The 10,050-nt window shown below is 34.0% G+C and overlaps 1 pseudogene across 1 annotated transcript; it reads left to right on the plus strand.

Moving 5' to 3' along the window:
- Positions 1-399: 399 nt before the first annotated feature.
- Positions 400-9,043, plus strand: LOC117221847 (cytochrome P450 6B2-like; annotated as a pseudogene). The gene is made up of 5 exons (XR_013035242.1): positions 400-2,025; positions 3,547-3,894; positions 5,718-6,240; positions 6,446-6,458; positions 7,442-9,043. The product of XR_013035242.1 is annotated as a cytochrome P450 6B2-like (transcript).
- Positions 9,044-10,050: the final 1,007 nt, after the last annotated feature.

Genomic DNA, 10,050 nt, shown 5'->3' on the forward strand with positions numbered 1-10,050 from the left:
TGAGGTTCCTTCCTTCCTCGGTATGGTCATCGAACTGGGATCAACTGAATATTGTGTGAAGTCAGTGCATCGACATCGTGTATCATGAGTCACATTTTCAAGCAGCAAATGTATCCTCGCCTGAATGGGTAAGTTTACTATTAATGATATTCTGCACAATTCTTAAACAAATATATCCTTCATGTCTTTTAAAGCGATTTATTATTAAATTAGCTTTGCGAATCGTTCGTTGAATTCTGTTTGGATACGGAATTGTTGAAACGAAAATAACTTTTACGTGACTTTGACGGGATTTCTTATTCTTGATCTTCACTCTAATCGGCTCAATTAATAATTGAAGCGGCTGTCACCGTTAAACTCGTACTATTTTGGCTCCGAAAAATTAATTAATATTCTTCAAATATTCTAAAATAAGGGTGAACAGTATTAAAAATTTCATTGTCACGTAGTAAAAAAAATTCGGAAAGTTCGCACTATGTGACTTGTTCATTACTTGTTCTACTACTCGAATGCGGCCTGAATTTGCGTCCTTCCGCCAAGGCTAGGTGCAGCTCGCTTTCAAAATTCTCGCGCTCGCCTCTCATTAGTCACTGTTTTTCGTTAGTAACTCGTAAACAAAGCCGCCGATTCTATTTACACTAAGGAAAATGTCACTTCAAATCTCTCCAGGTACCTTTCATTTCCGACTATTATCATAATTATGGAATACCCTGTATAATTATTAGAAGTAATAGCTCAATTGTTCATAAAAAGAGTTTATATCGTATTTCTGTAGTACCTGTTTTAAAAATACTATTTCCACCATTTATTAAATCTTCGTGCCAAATACGTACAATTATTACATCCATATAATATATTCAGCATTCGTAGTAGAAATGAAATATATAGAATATTCGATTCTTTCTAACGTGCCTAAATGTATGAACTATCGGTAATGCTGAGCATGATATACTGAAATGGTAAGGTCGTCTTTGAACCCCCCAAATCTGACACAGAAAAACCCACATGATCCTATAGGATCGTAAGTCTGTAACGTATTCGCAGGATTCTTTGTGGCAATAGTGGAAGTTCTCTATTAATATCATGAAAACTCTTAAATTCCTAAAACTAATACTGAATATTTTTAGGTCACTGAGGGGCTAGTTTCCTAGACAATGACTATAATATTTATATTTAATTTTATAATCTAACAAAATATTAGTAACTCAATGATCGCAAACTTTTTCCCACATAACATTTTGTTTTTCCTGTGGTTTTTTTTTGATAATAAATGAAAGATTGTATTATGTTGTTCTCTTATTTACTTTATTTAGACCCCATCTCTGTCCCCCATTTCTCTTACCTGCATATAAGAACATTTTTTAACTGCAAAATGCGAATATTGTTTGTAAATTTTATATTAGAGTATATATGATCGGAAACTTTTTGCCAGAGGTTGTTTTCCAGCTTAAATATTTTCTTGTAAAACTCAGATAAGACTTGACATTCTTTTTTGATAGAGCAGGTTTTTTTCTTCTCAATTGCTGTAAAATTCCTAATAGCTTTACAGTCATTGATACCGTAGTTGCAATTTCTGAAGTAATGTATCTTGTCTATCTTCTCTTGACAAGATAATAATTTTTTTCGTATTTTATGTACAACTCCTTGACTAACAGCAAATTTTCTAGCTATTACTCGTATTGATAAACCAAATCTTAATAGGATAATGAAACTATTCTTTATATCATTAGATAATAGTTTCATGACGTTATGTTGATGTGTTATTGCACGAATAACAATAAAATAACAACTATGTACATACACATACTGCGCTTCTGGTCATGGCATTGACTGGATAGATGGAGAGAGAGAGAGAGTGAGTGAGAGAGTGTGTGTGAGCCGGGCGTTCGAGTCGGAGAGGGAGAGGCGGACAGAAAGACAGACAGAGAGAGAGAGAGAGAGAGAGAGAGAGAGAGACTCAGGTCGAACAAAGCTATCTGGAATGACAGCGGCCAGCATGCCAGTGTACGCTACTATGAATACATTGTAAGGCTAGAATAAAAACGATGACTCATCTTTTTTATTTCTTATTTTTTGTACATGAAAATTTTTTTAATATATTGGTCAGATTTTTCCAATTAAAATGATACGAAACACGACATGGTTTAGACATTATACATAGTAAGTAACTTATTTTATTTCATTACACAAATTGTAATTATAAAAAAAAACAATAGAAAGATATGAAAGGTAATGTGAAAGGAGATATGTATGACGCTATTCGGGCCTCGATTCAACTGTGATTCCGGGGAGCCAGCAACAATTAAACTGCGATTCTGGGGAGCCAGCGTCGATTTCACATTTTCCTGTGCGGACAAGAGTCGACTCGTCACTCTTGTCCGAATTGTTTTTACGGCGTAACAACGGCAATATTCATAAAGCAATGAAACAATTACACAAGTAAAAGTCAATTTGTCTCGAAGAATCAGGCAAAAAATCGTACCTGGTCATCCGCGGTCCGCCGACGCGATGCTTGCCTGAACACCTGGGAAAACTTCGGTTATTTTACCATAACGCTAAATGCTAATCGTTTATAATTATTTAAAAATATTTGACCAATCTATATCATGTTGGGCCTAATTTTAATCAGGAAACCATCAGCAGTACGTTAAGAAAAAATCAGTTAAAAAATGTTAAAATTAAAAAAAGCTATGTCATTGTATTATGAGTTGTCTTTCGGGAATTCGAATCGAAGGAGCCGTGGCATGTACTGCAGCACATGTGTTCACCGACTTCGATAAATCTTAGCGTCGGCGTAGCGAGAGGAGTATTGCTGAAAGCAAATTGATGTAGTGATTTTTGAAAAAATAATATTTTTGGATTATTTAGAAGGATTATTTAAATCGACACATTTGAAATAAAAATATAACGAAATAATGAATTATTTGAAATTGCTATTATTTAAAATGGAATCCTCAATTCTAAATAGCAGCACTAAAAAATCAATCCAAAATTAATTATTTCAAATATTCATTTATTATTTTCAATTCAAACAAAATATGACCAGATCTCTCATGGACAAGATTGAGATTAAAATTGTTCACGAACCGTTAACCGTCTTATCAAATCGGATAAAACACAGTTTGAGCTCCCTTAACCAACTGTAGCCTACACCTTCTAAAGATTAAAAACAATTGTAAACAAATTTCTAAATGATAATTGTTAATAGTTTCTGGTTTGTTTATTCTTGTGCACTTTATCCTTTAAATTCTACAAGTTTTACCCATAAAGATGAGTATAAATTAGTTCATTTAACAGATATAAGGATGAGAATCGGAAATGTTTCTAAAATTGTAACAAATTAATATTTACATGTAAATAAATAAAACATTAAAATAGAGATATGTGTCATTAACTTAAGCGTGAATTGTTGATCAAATAAAACGTCAAGAAACTAAGTAGAAATTAAGTAGAAATATGATGAAATGTTTATTTATTCCTGGAAGCATTCGTAAATGCTATAAGTAATTTTTCATAAGTTTTAGTAAGTTTAAATATTATTTTCAGGAAACTACTATCATGGCTGACTATTTCCAAATACTCAGCGCCATTGCGTTGGTGTTCGTTGCTGTCTATTATTACTTAACATCATCCTTCGATTTTTGGAAAAGTAGAGGTGTACCTGGACCTGATCCGATACCTGTATTTGGGAATACTAAAGATGTTTTCTTCAGAAAAAAACATCTTGGCGTCTATATAAGGCAGTTGTATGAAAAATACAAAAATGAGCCCCTTATTGGAATCTTTATAAGAGGAAATCCTAATGTTATCGTGCGTGACATGGATCTCATTAAGGATGTTCTTATCAAAGATTTTTCTGTTTTCGATGACCGTGGAATCGTTATTAATGAGAAGGTAGGCATAATAAATGAATTTACGAATAATTTCCTTCGATGGAAGATTACACTGGAATTATTTGACATTAAGAACAGGGCTATTAGAAAAATTTATCTTTTTACTTGAAAATTTAGAAGGGCAGATTAAATAGTTCGGAAACTTTCTTCTGGATATCAAACGGAAGGAAATTGCATTTGGTACGATATTGTCAGTTGTCAAGATATTTCATTGCTGGGTAAATTACCTGCAACTTTGAGAGCGATTCTTAGTTATTTAAATGTTAACAATGAAAATAATACACATCTGAAATTGTTGGATGTCGAGTTCCTATGTAAAAATTGTCACTCTGATGTTATCTTTGTTAAATCCTTCGTAATCTCTTAAAGCTGGCCCATAAGTCACATTGCCGTTTGGAAGATGTGCAAGTATTCTTTATATAACATGGTATTTTCGCAATATAATTTCACTAAAACCAGGAATAAAATAAAGAACAAATTTATCAATGTCATAAAGACACGGGTATACTTAACAATTTTCGACTTTATCAATCCTGAAGCAGTGCACGGATTAGAGTCCGAAGGTTGGCGAGAATGGCTTGTAGACGTAAACTATACAGTAATTGCATATAGACTATATAGTAATTGTGCATGAAAAGTTACTCCTCACAGATTTTCGACGATTGTTGAATATGTTGCCAAGATGACAAGTTTCCCCTATGTATTGTTACCGCAGCTCGTACTTAGTTTTCGAGTTATTTTCAAAAACCTATAGCTACTACTACATTGAATTTCGCCAATACGGACAGGTGACCATTATATCTCGATAAAAATGCATAGTATCCAAGAACAGGCTACGGTACTGCATGTTCCCCAGGATTTACGATTTATTTGAATAACACATCGTACAAAAATTATTAGATATCTGGTCCACATTATTCGATATAGTCTACAGTATTTGGAGTACAGTAATGACATATGGGACACAATAAGTAAGACACAGTAACTCATTCGGTTTGCATGATCAGTACACAGCAATTAACACACAAACTTATATCTTATTTCGATTAATATCTCAAATTCATTTGAACATTTTTATTTAAGAAGAGATGTTTATTAAACAGAAGAATCTTGAAATGCTTAAATTTTTATTATGTTATTATAGTTGACATCAAATCCTTTCAAAAATTTTAGTTCACGACCATTTTTCGATGGAAATTGTTTACAACGATTTTAGAAAGATATAACTAAGCTGGTCGCGACTTCGATTCGCCCATTTAAGGCCAAATGGACTTGACTACTGAATAAAACTAACCAAATTTTTGTTGACCATTTGATAAAACTATTCAAACATTTTTGTCTAAAACATTGATTTTGAAAGTACTTTTTCTCTGAGATAATCGGCTGTTCCGAGACTTGTAGGGACCCAATTTTCAAAGGTCGTAACTCAGACAATTTTCATTCACAACCATTTAAAAGGATCATGTTGACTTTGATGTGACTTTGATCATTAAATAGAATGCAATTTAATACATCCACATCATTGTCTAGAACATCTATTTACAAAATGCTTTCTTCCAGAAGTAATTGACCATTCCAGGGGATTTGAGGAACCATGTACACTGTAGATGTAGTCATCACGCAACAAGAAAGCAGCTCTGTATTTATATTCCCCCTCTTACTAGCTGCCCAACTGCCGCAGCTACCGATAGCTACCGACACCTGCGACAGTGGGGCAGCTGGCAAGAGGAGGAATGTAAACAGAAATATGTATTTATGTCCCGTGAGGACTGTACTTGCAACATATATTAAAAGTGAAGAATCTCAATATTATCATTGCTATAGGTGGAACCATTATCCCCAAACATCTTCAGTTTAAAAGCAAAGAGATGGCGGCCACTGCGAACAAGGCTCTCACCAGTTTTTACATCTGGAAAACTCAAGGAAATGTTTCACTTGATAATGGAATGCTCGGAACAATTAGAGAAATATTTAGAGAAACTAGAAGAAAAAGGGGAGCCGATAGAGTGGGATCAACATGAACGCATTATCCGATGAAGATATTGAATTTCGGCAAATGGGAAAGATGGTTTCCTCAACTTCACTCTGGACTATCTTAAAGACTACATTCCGAGAAAGTCTGCCGAAATTATACTTCTTTGTTATGTCTCTACAACCGCATCCGAAACTTACATCATTTTTCATTCAAGTAGTATTGGACACTATCAAGTACAGACAAGAAAATAATGTGATTAGACCAGATTTCGTGAACATGCTGATAGAGTTAAAGAATCACCCAGAAAAGTTACAGGATATTGGTAAATTTTTATTTTCATTAGAACTGTTACATCTATGTATTTGTGCTTGCGTGGAACTATATTTATAGGCCATATTCTTTTAAAAAAACTCGGTTATGTCTTGAGTGGCAAGGAAAATTATCCATGTGAGATTATCATATGTTAAAAGGTTTAAGATAATCCACAAAGTTTAGGAATATACAAAATGAATGATTTACATGTGAATTAACATGAGATTTACAAGTAAATGATACGGGCTTTATATTATTTTTAAAGTACGAAGAGCTGCGTATGTTTACGAAGACTTTTCTAATATCCCTATCGTGACCCTTAACGTTTCGACGAGTTACGTGTGAGTACACATTCCGTGTACAGAATGCAACAATTCCGGGAACTAGATATCTGGACTACATACGCACATCTCCGCCGCCATATTTGGACCGATGTCGACAGTATAAAAGATCTACGATTTCGTTCTTTAACGTGGGGGGGGGGATAGCGATAGGAGAAACCTAGCAATTTCATGGCTATCCAGCACAAAACTTTTCAGCTCCACAAATCTTCAAGACAAAGATCTGATAATTACGTCTGATAATTTAGACCAAAATTCAAATTTTATTTCTTCATTTGATAGCATTCTTTTATATTGTATCTATATTTACTCTCATCAAAACATTATTTTATAAATATGGAAATTATTATTATTCCATACACATTCGTTCATATTCGTATTATTTTCTATTACCATTTCCTCGCATCTTTTTTAGAGATATCCTATAAGAGTATACATTTCTTATTACTTTACAAAGTTTTAATTTCAAGCACTATAAAATGAAAAAAAAATTAATTTCAAGCACTAATAAAGAAGTTAAATTGGTATTTTTATATTTTCATATCGACGAAATTAAATATCTCGAAAATTTTAAGCTCCCTACTTTTCATGCAAAAAATACTTTTCTCACAAGTATACCTATTATAGTGGCTGCCTAGAAAATTGAGGGAGGTCATGCTGACATACATCCCACCCCGAATGCGTGGTACACATAGGATTCATTCTAGTAATAGTAAAAGTTTTCATTAAAATCTTGGAAGCTACAAAATTCCTGAATCTAAAATTTTATATTTTGTATCCTCTTCCACATCTCTACATTCCCTCTAAATATTTTTATTTAACGACAGCAGAGCCCCTTCGGAAGTTTATCCAAGTAATAAATAATAAATGATTGAATAGTTTCATTCGAATTCAATTAAATAGCCGATGATCTATTTCAGAATTGACGGACAACTTGCTGACTACGCAAGCGATGCTCTTCTTTGCAGCTGGCTTCGAAACATCGTCGACTAATATCTGTCACGCTCTTTATGAAATGGATCTGAATCCGCAGTTGCAAGATAAATTACGTGCAGAAATTAAAGAGTTTAGTGCAAAAAACAATGGTTCCTTCAAGTATGATGACGTAAAACAAATGAAATATTTGGACAAAGTTTTTAAAGGTACGTATACTGATCATACATTACATGATAATGTAAATATTAGATTGTTACATAATTTTGGTTGTATTTTTGGATAAACTACTAGAACATTGCGATTACATTTTCTTAGTTACTGATAAATTGATCATTATCTCTAACTCCATGTTGATTCAAAAGTTTGGATTGAATTAATTTAACGGCAACTGCGATTCGTGGGGGTATATTAGTAAAAAATATGTAGCGCCGTGCTTTTACGACGCCTTTTTGACGCGCGGGGATCGAACGTCAACCCTACCGGGGTTGTAAGGCCCGGGCTTCACTTGTTTGAAGACGCGTCGGTTTTTAATGGTTATCGATTTTGAATGAATGAGCGATTGAGTTCCCGAGTCGAATGAGTCTCCGGTTGCGACGAGTGAGTCTCCGAACGATTGAGACTGTTTGACGCACGAGTGAGACTCCGGATCGAGAATATATGTTTTTGAAGGCGACTGTAAGAATAATAATACTAATAACTCAACTGACTGCTCGCGTTTTTTATACCTTTTTCCCCACTTGAGATTCTTGAAGGAACCTCCACCTCCATGCCGGGATGCACTGATTGGTTTTCTCGAAAATTACGATTTCCCAATCAGCGTCCTCCGAACGTTTCGTCACCACCCTCTCGTACCATCCTGCACGGGCCTTGTCTTGAAGAGGGGTGCGACACGTAATTGCGTGGTTGGGGAGGTCCTCTGGGCCTTGAGATGTCATCCCCGCGACGGTTGGGACTAACTTTCCCAAGACGCGTTCAAAAATCTCAAGTGTTATTGCGGGAGTTTTTTCGGGCCTTTTGGATTTACGACACGTCGCGATCATTAGAAAAGACGGAGACACTGCCCGGATGTTCGGCAGCTGCCAAAAAAGGTCTCCGTCTCCTCAGATGACCCACGCTTGTCCGTGCCATAAACCCTTTACGAGAGAGGTCTGCGGGAAGTTCTACGTGACGGAACAAAATACAAGAGCAATAATGCAACACTTTAATATAATAATTACAAACAGGCAATCTATTATTATAGCGGTGCACGCGCGCGCGCGCGCGGTAAAATGTACAAGACCCTTCTCCTCTCTTCTCACAAGCCTGCTATCTCAGTAGACAAAAATTATATTATTTAAAATTATAGATTTACTGCAGTGAAAAGGAAGAAAACAGACGTATATCATTAGGCTGGCATGACTGATACAGTAAATTTGCAAGGAAGAAAAATCTTATTTTCAATAGTCTTCGCCTTAGTTTTGAAATTGTAGCACCAAGCTATAGCTGAGATTCTTCCGATTATTATAAATTGTTAGTTAATTAATCCGAGAATAATTTAAATTAATCTGATTTATAACTCATATAATATGATCTAATATAAAATTCATTTTAATCAGAAGAATCTAAGCAATCCTTTGATGCTATAATTATAAAAGAATACAAAGTAATGAAAATGAAATTTTCTTCATTGTCCGTTTATTTGTAAAAAATAAATAAATAAAATAATAAATTCATCGTAAAATAATAAATTCATCCATGTTTATTATTATGACTTTTAGATGACCTTGAATACGATAACCTTGAACTTCTAGTAGTCTCTTGTCACTTCTTTTTCTAACCTACAGTGATAGACAATTTTAACGATGGAGTTGTATTCGATTGAAGAGTTTATTCAAAATGATGATGAAGAAGTTATTCAAAATTATTTTAATAATCAGTGTTCAATAAAAAATACCCATCGTAAATTACCTGATTTTTTCGGCATGCATAATCGTCCATCTGAGTAAACAATTCGAAATTTGGTTAAAAATTTTTGGTAAAACTGGATCTGTTCATGGTAAATCAAAGTCTGACAGACCAAAAAAAGCTTGTTGGAATGAAAATTTTGCTGCCGTTCGTGAAAGTGTTCCTAATGAACCATCAACATCAATTCCACGTCGTTCTCAAGAACTGAACATTTCTTATGGCAATTTTTTGGCGAATTTTGCATAAAGATTTGCATTTGCATGCTTATAACATTCAATTTATATAAGAATTAAAAGAACGTGACCATTTGCAACACAGAAATTTCGCTGATTAGTAGTTAGAACATCGTTCAATTGATTCATGCATTGTTTTCATGCAACATCATCTTCAGCGATGATGCTCATTTTACATTGGATGGCCACGTTAATAAGCACAATTGTCGCATATGGGGAAATGAAAATTGATGAAGTAAACGAGTAAATATGCTATAATGTCATCAAAAATTTTGATATTCGAATTGATGTCTGTAAACATGATCGTGGTGGTCATTTCACAGATATCTTTTACACATAATTGTCATAGATGATATTTGATAATTAAATAAAAAAGAAATAAAATTCAAAATAGTTTGTTTTTTATTTAAAAACAT

Source organism: Megalopta genalis, unplaced genomic scaffold, assembly GCF_051020955.1.
Source record: "Megalopta genalis isolate 19385.01 unplaced genomic scaffold, iyMegGena1_principal scaffold0026, whole genome shotgun sequence".
NCBI classification, from domain to species: domain Eukaryota; kingdom Metazoa; phylum Arthropoda; class Insecta; order Hymenoptera; family Halictidae; genus Megalopta; species Megalopta genalis.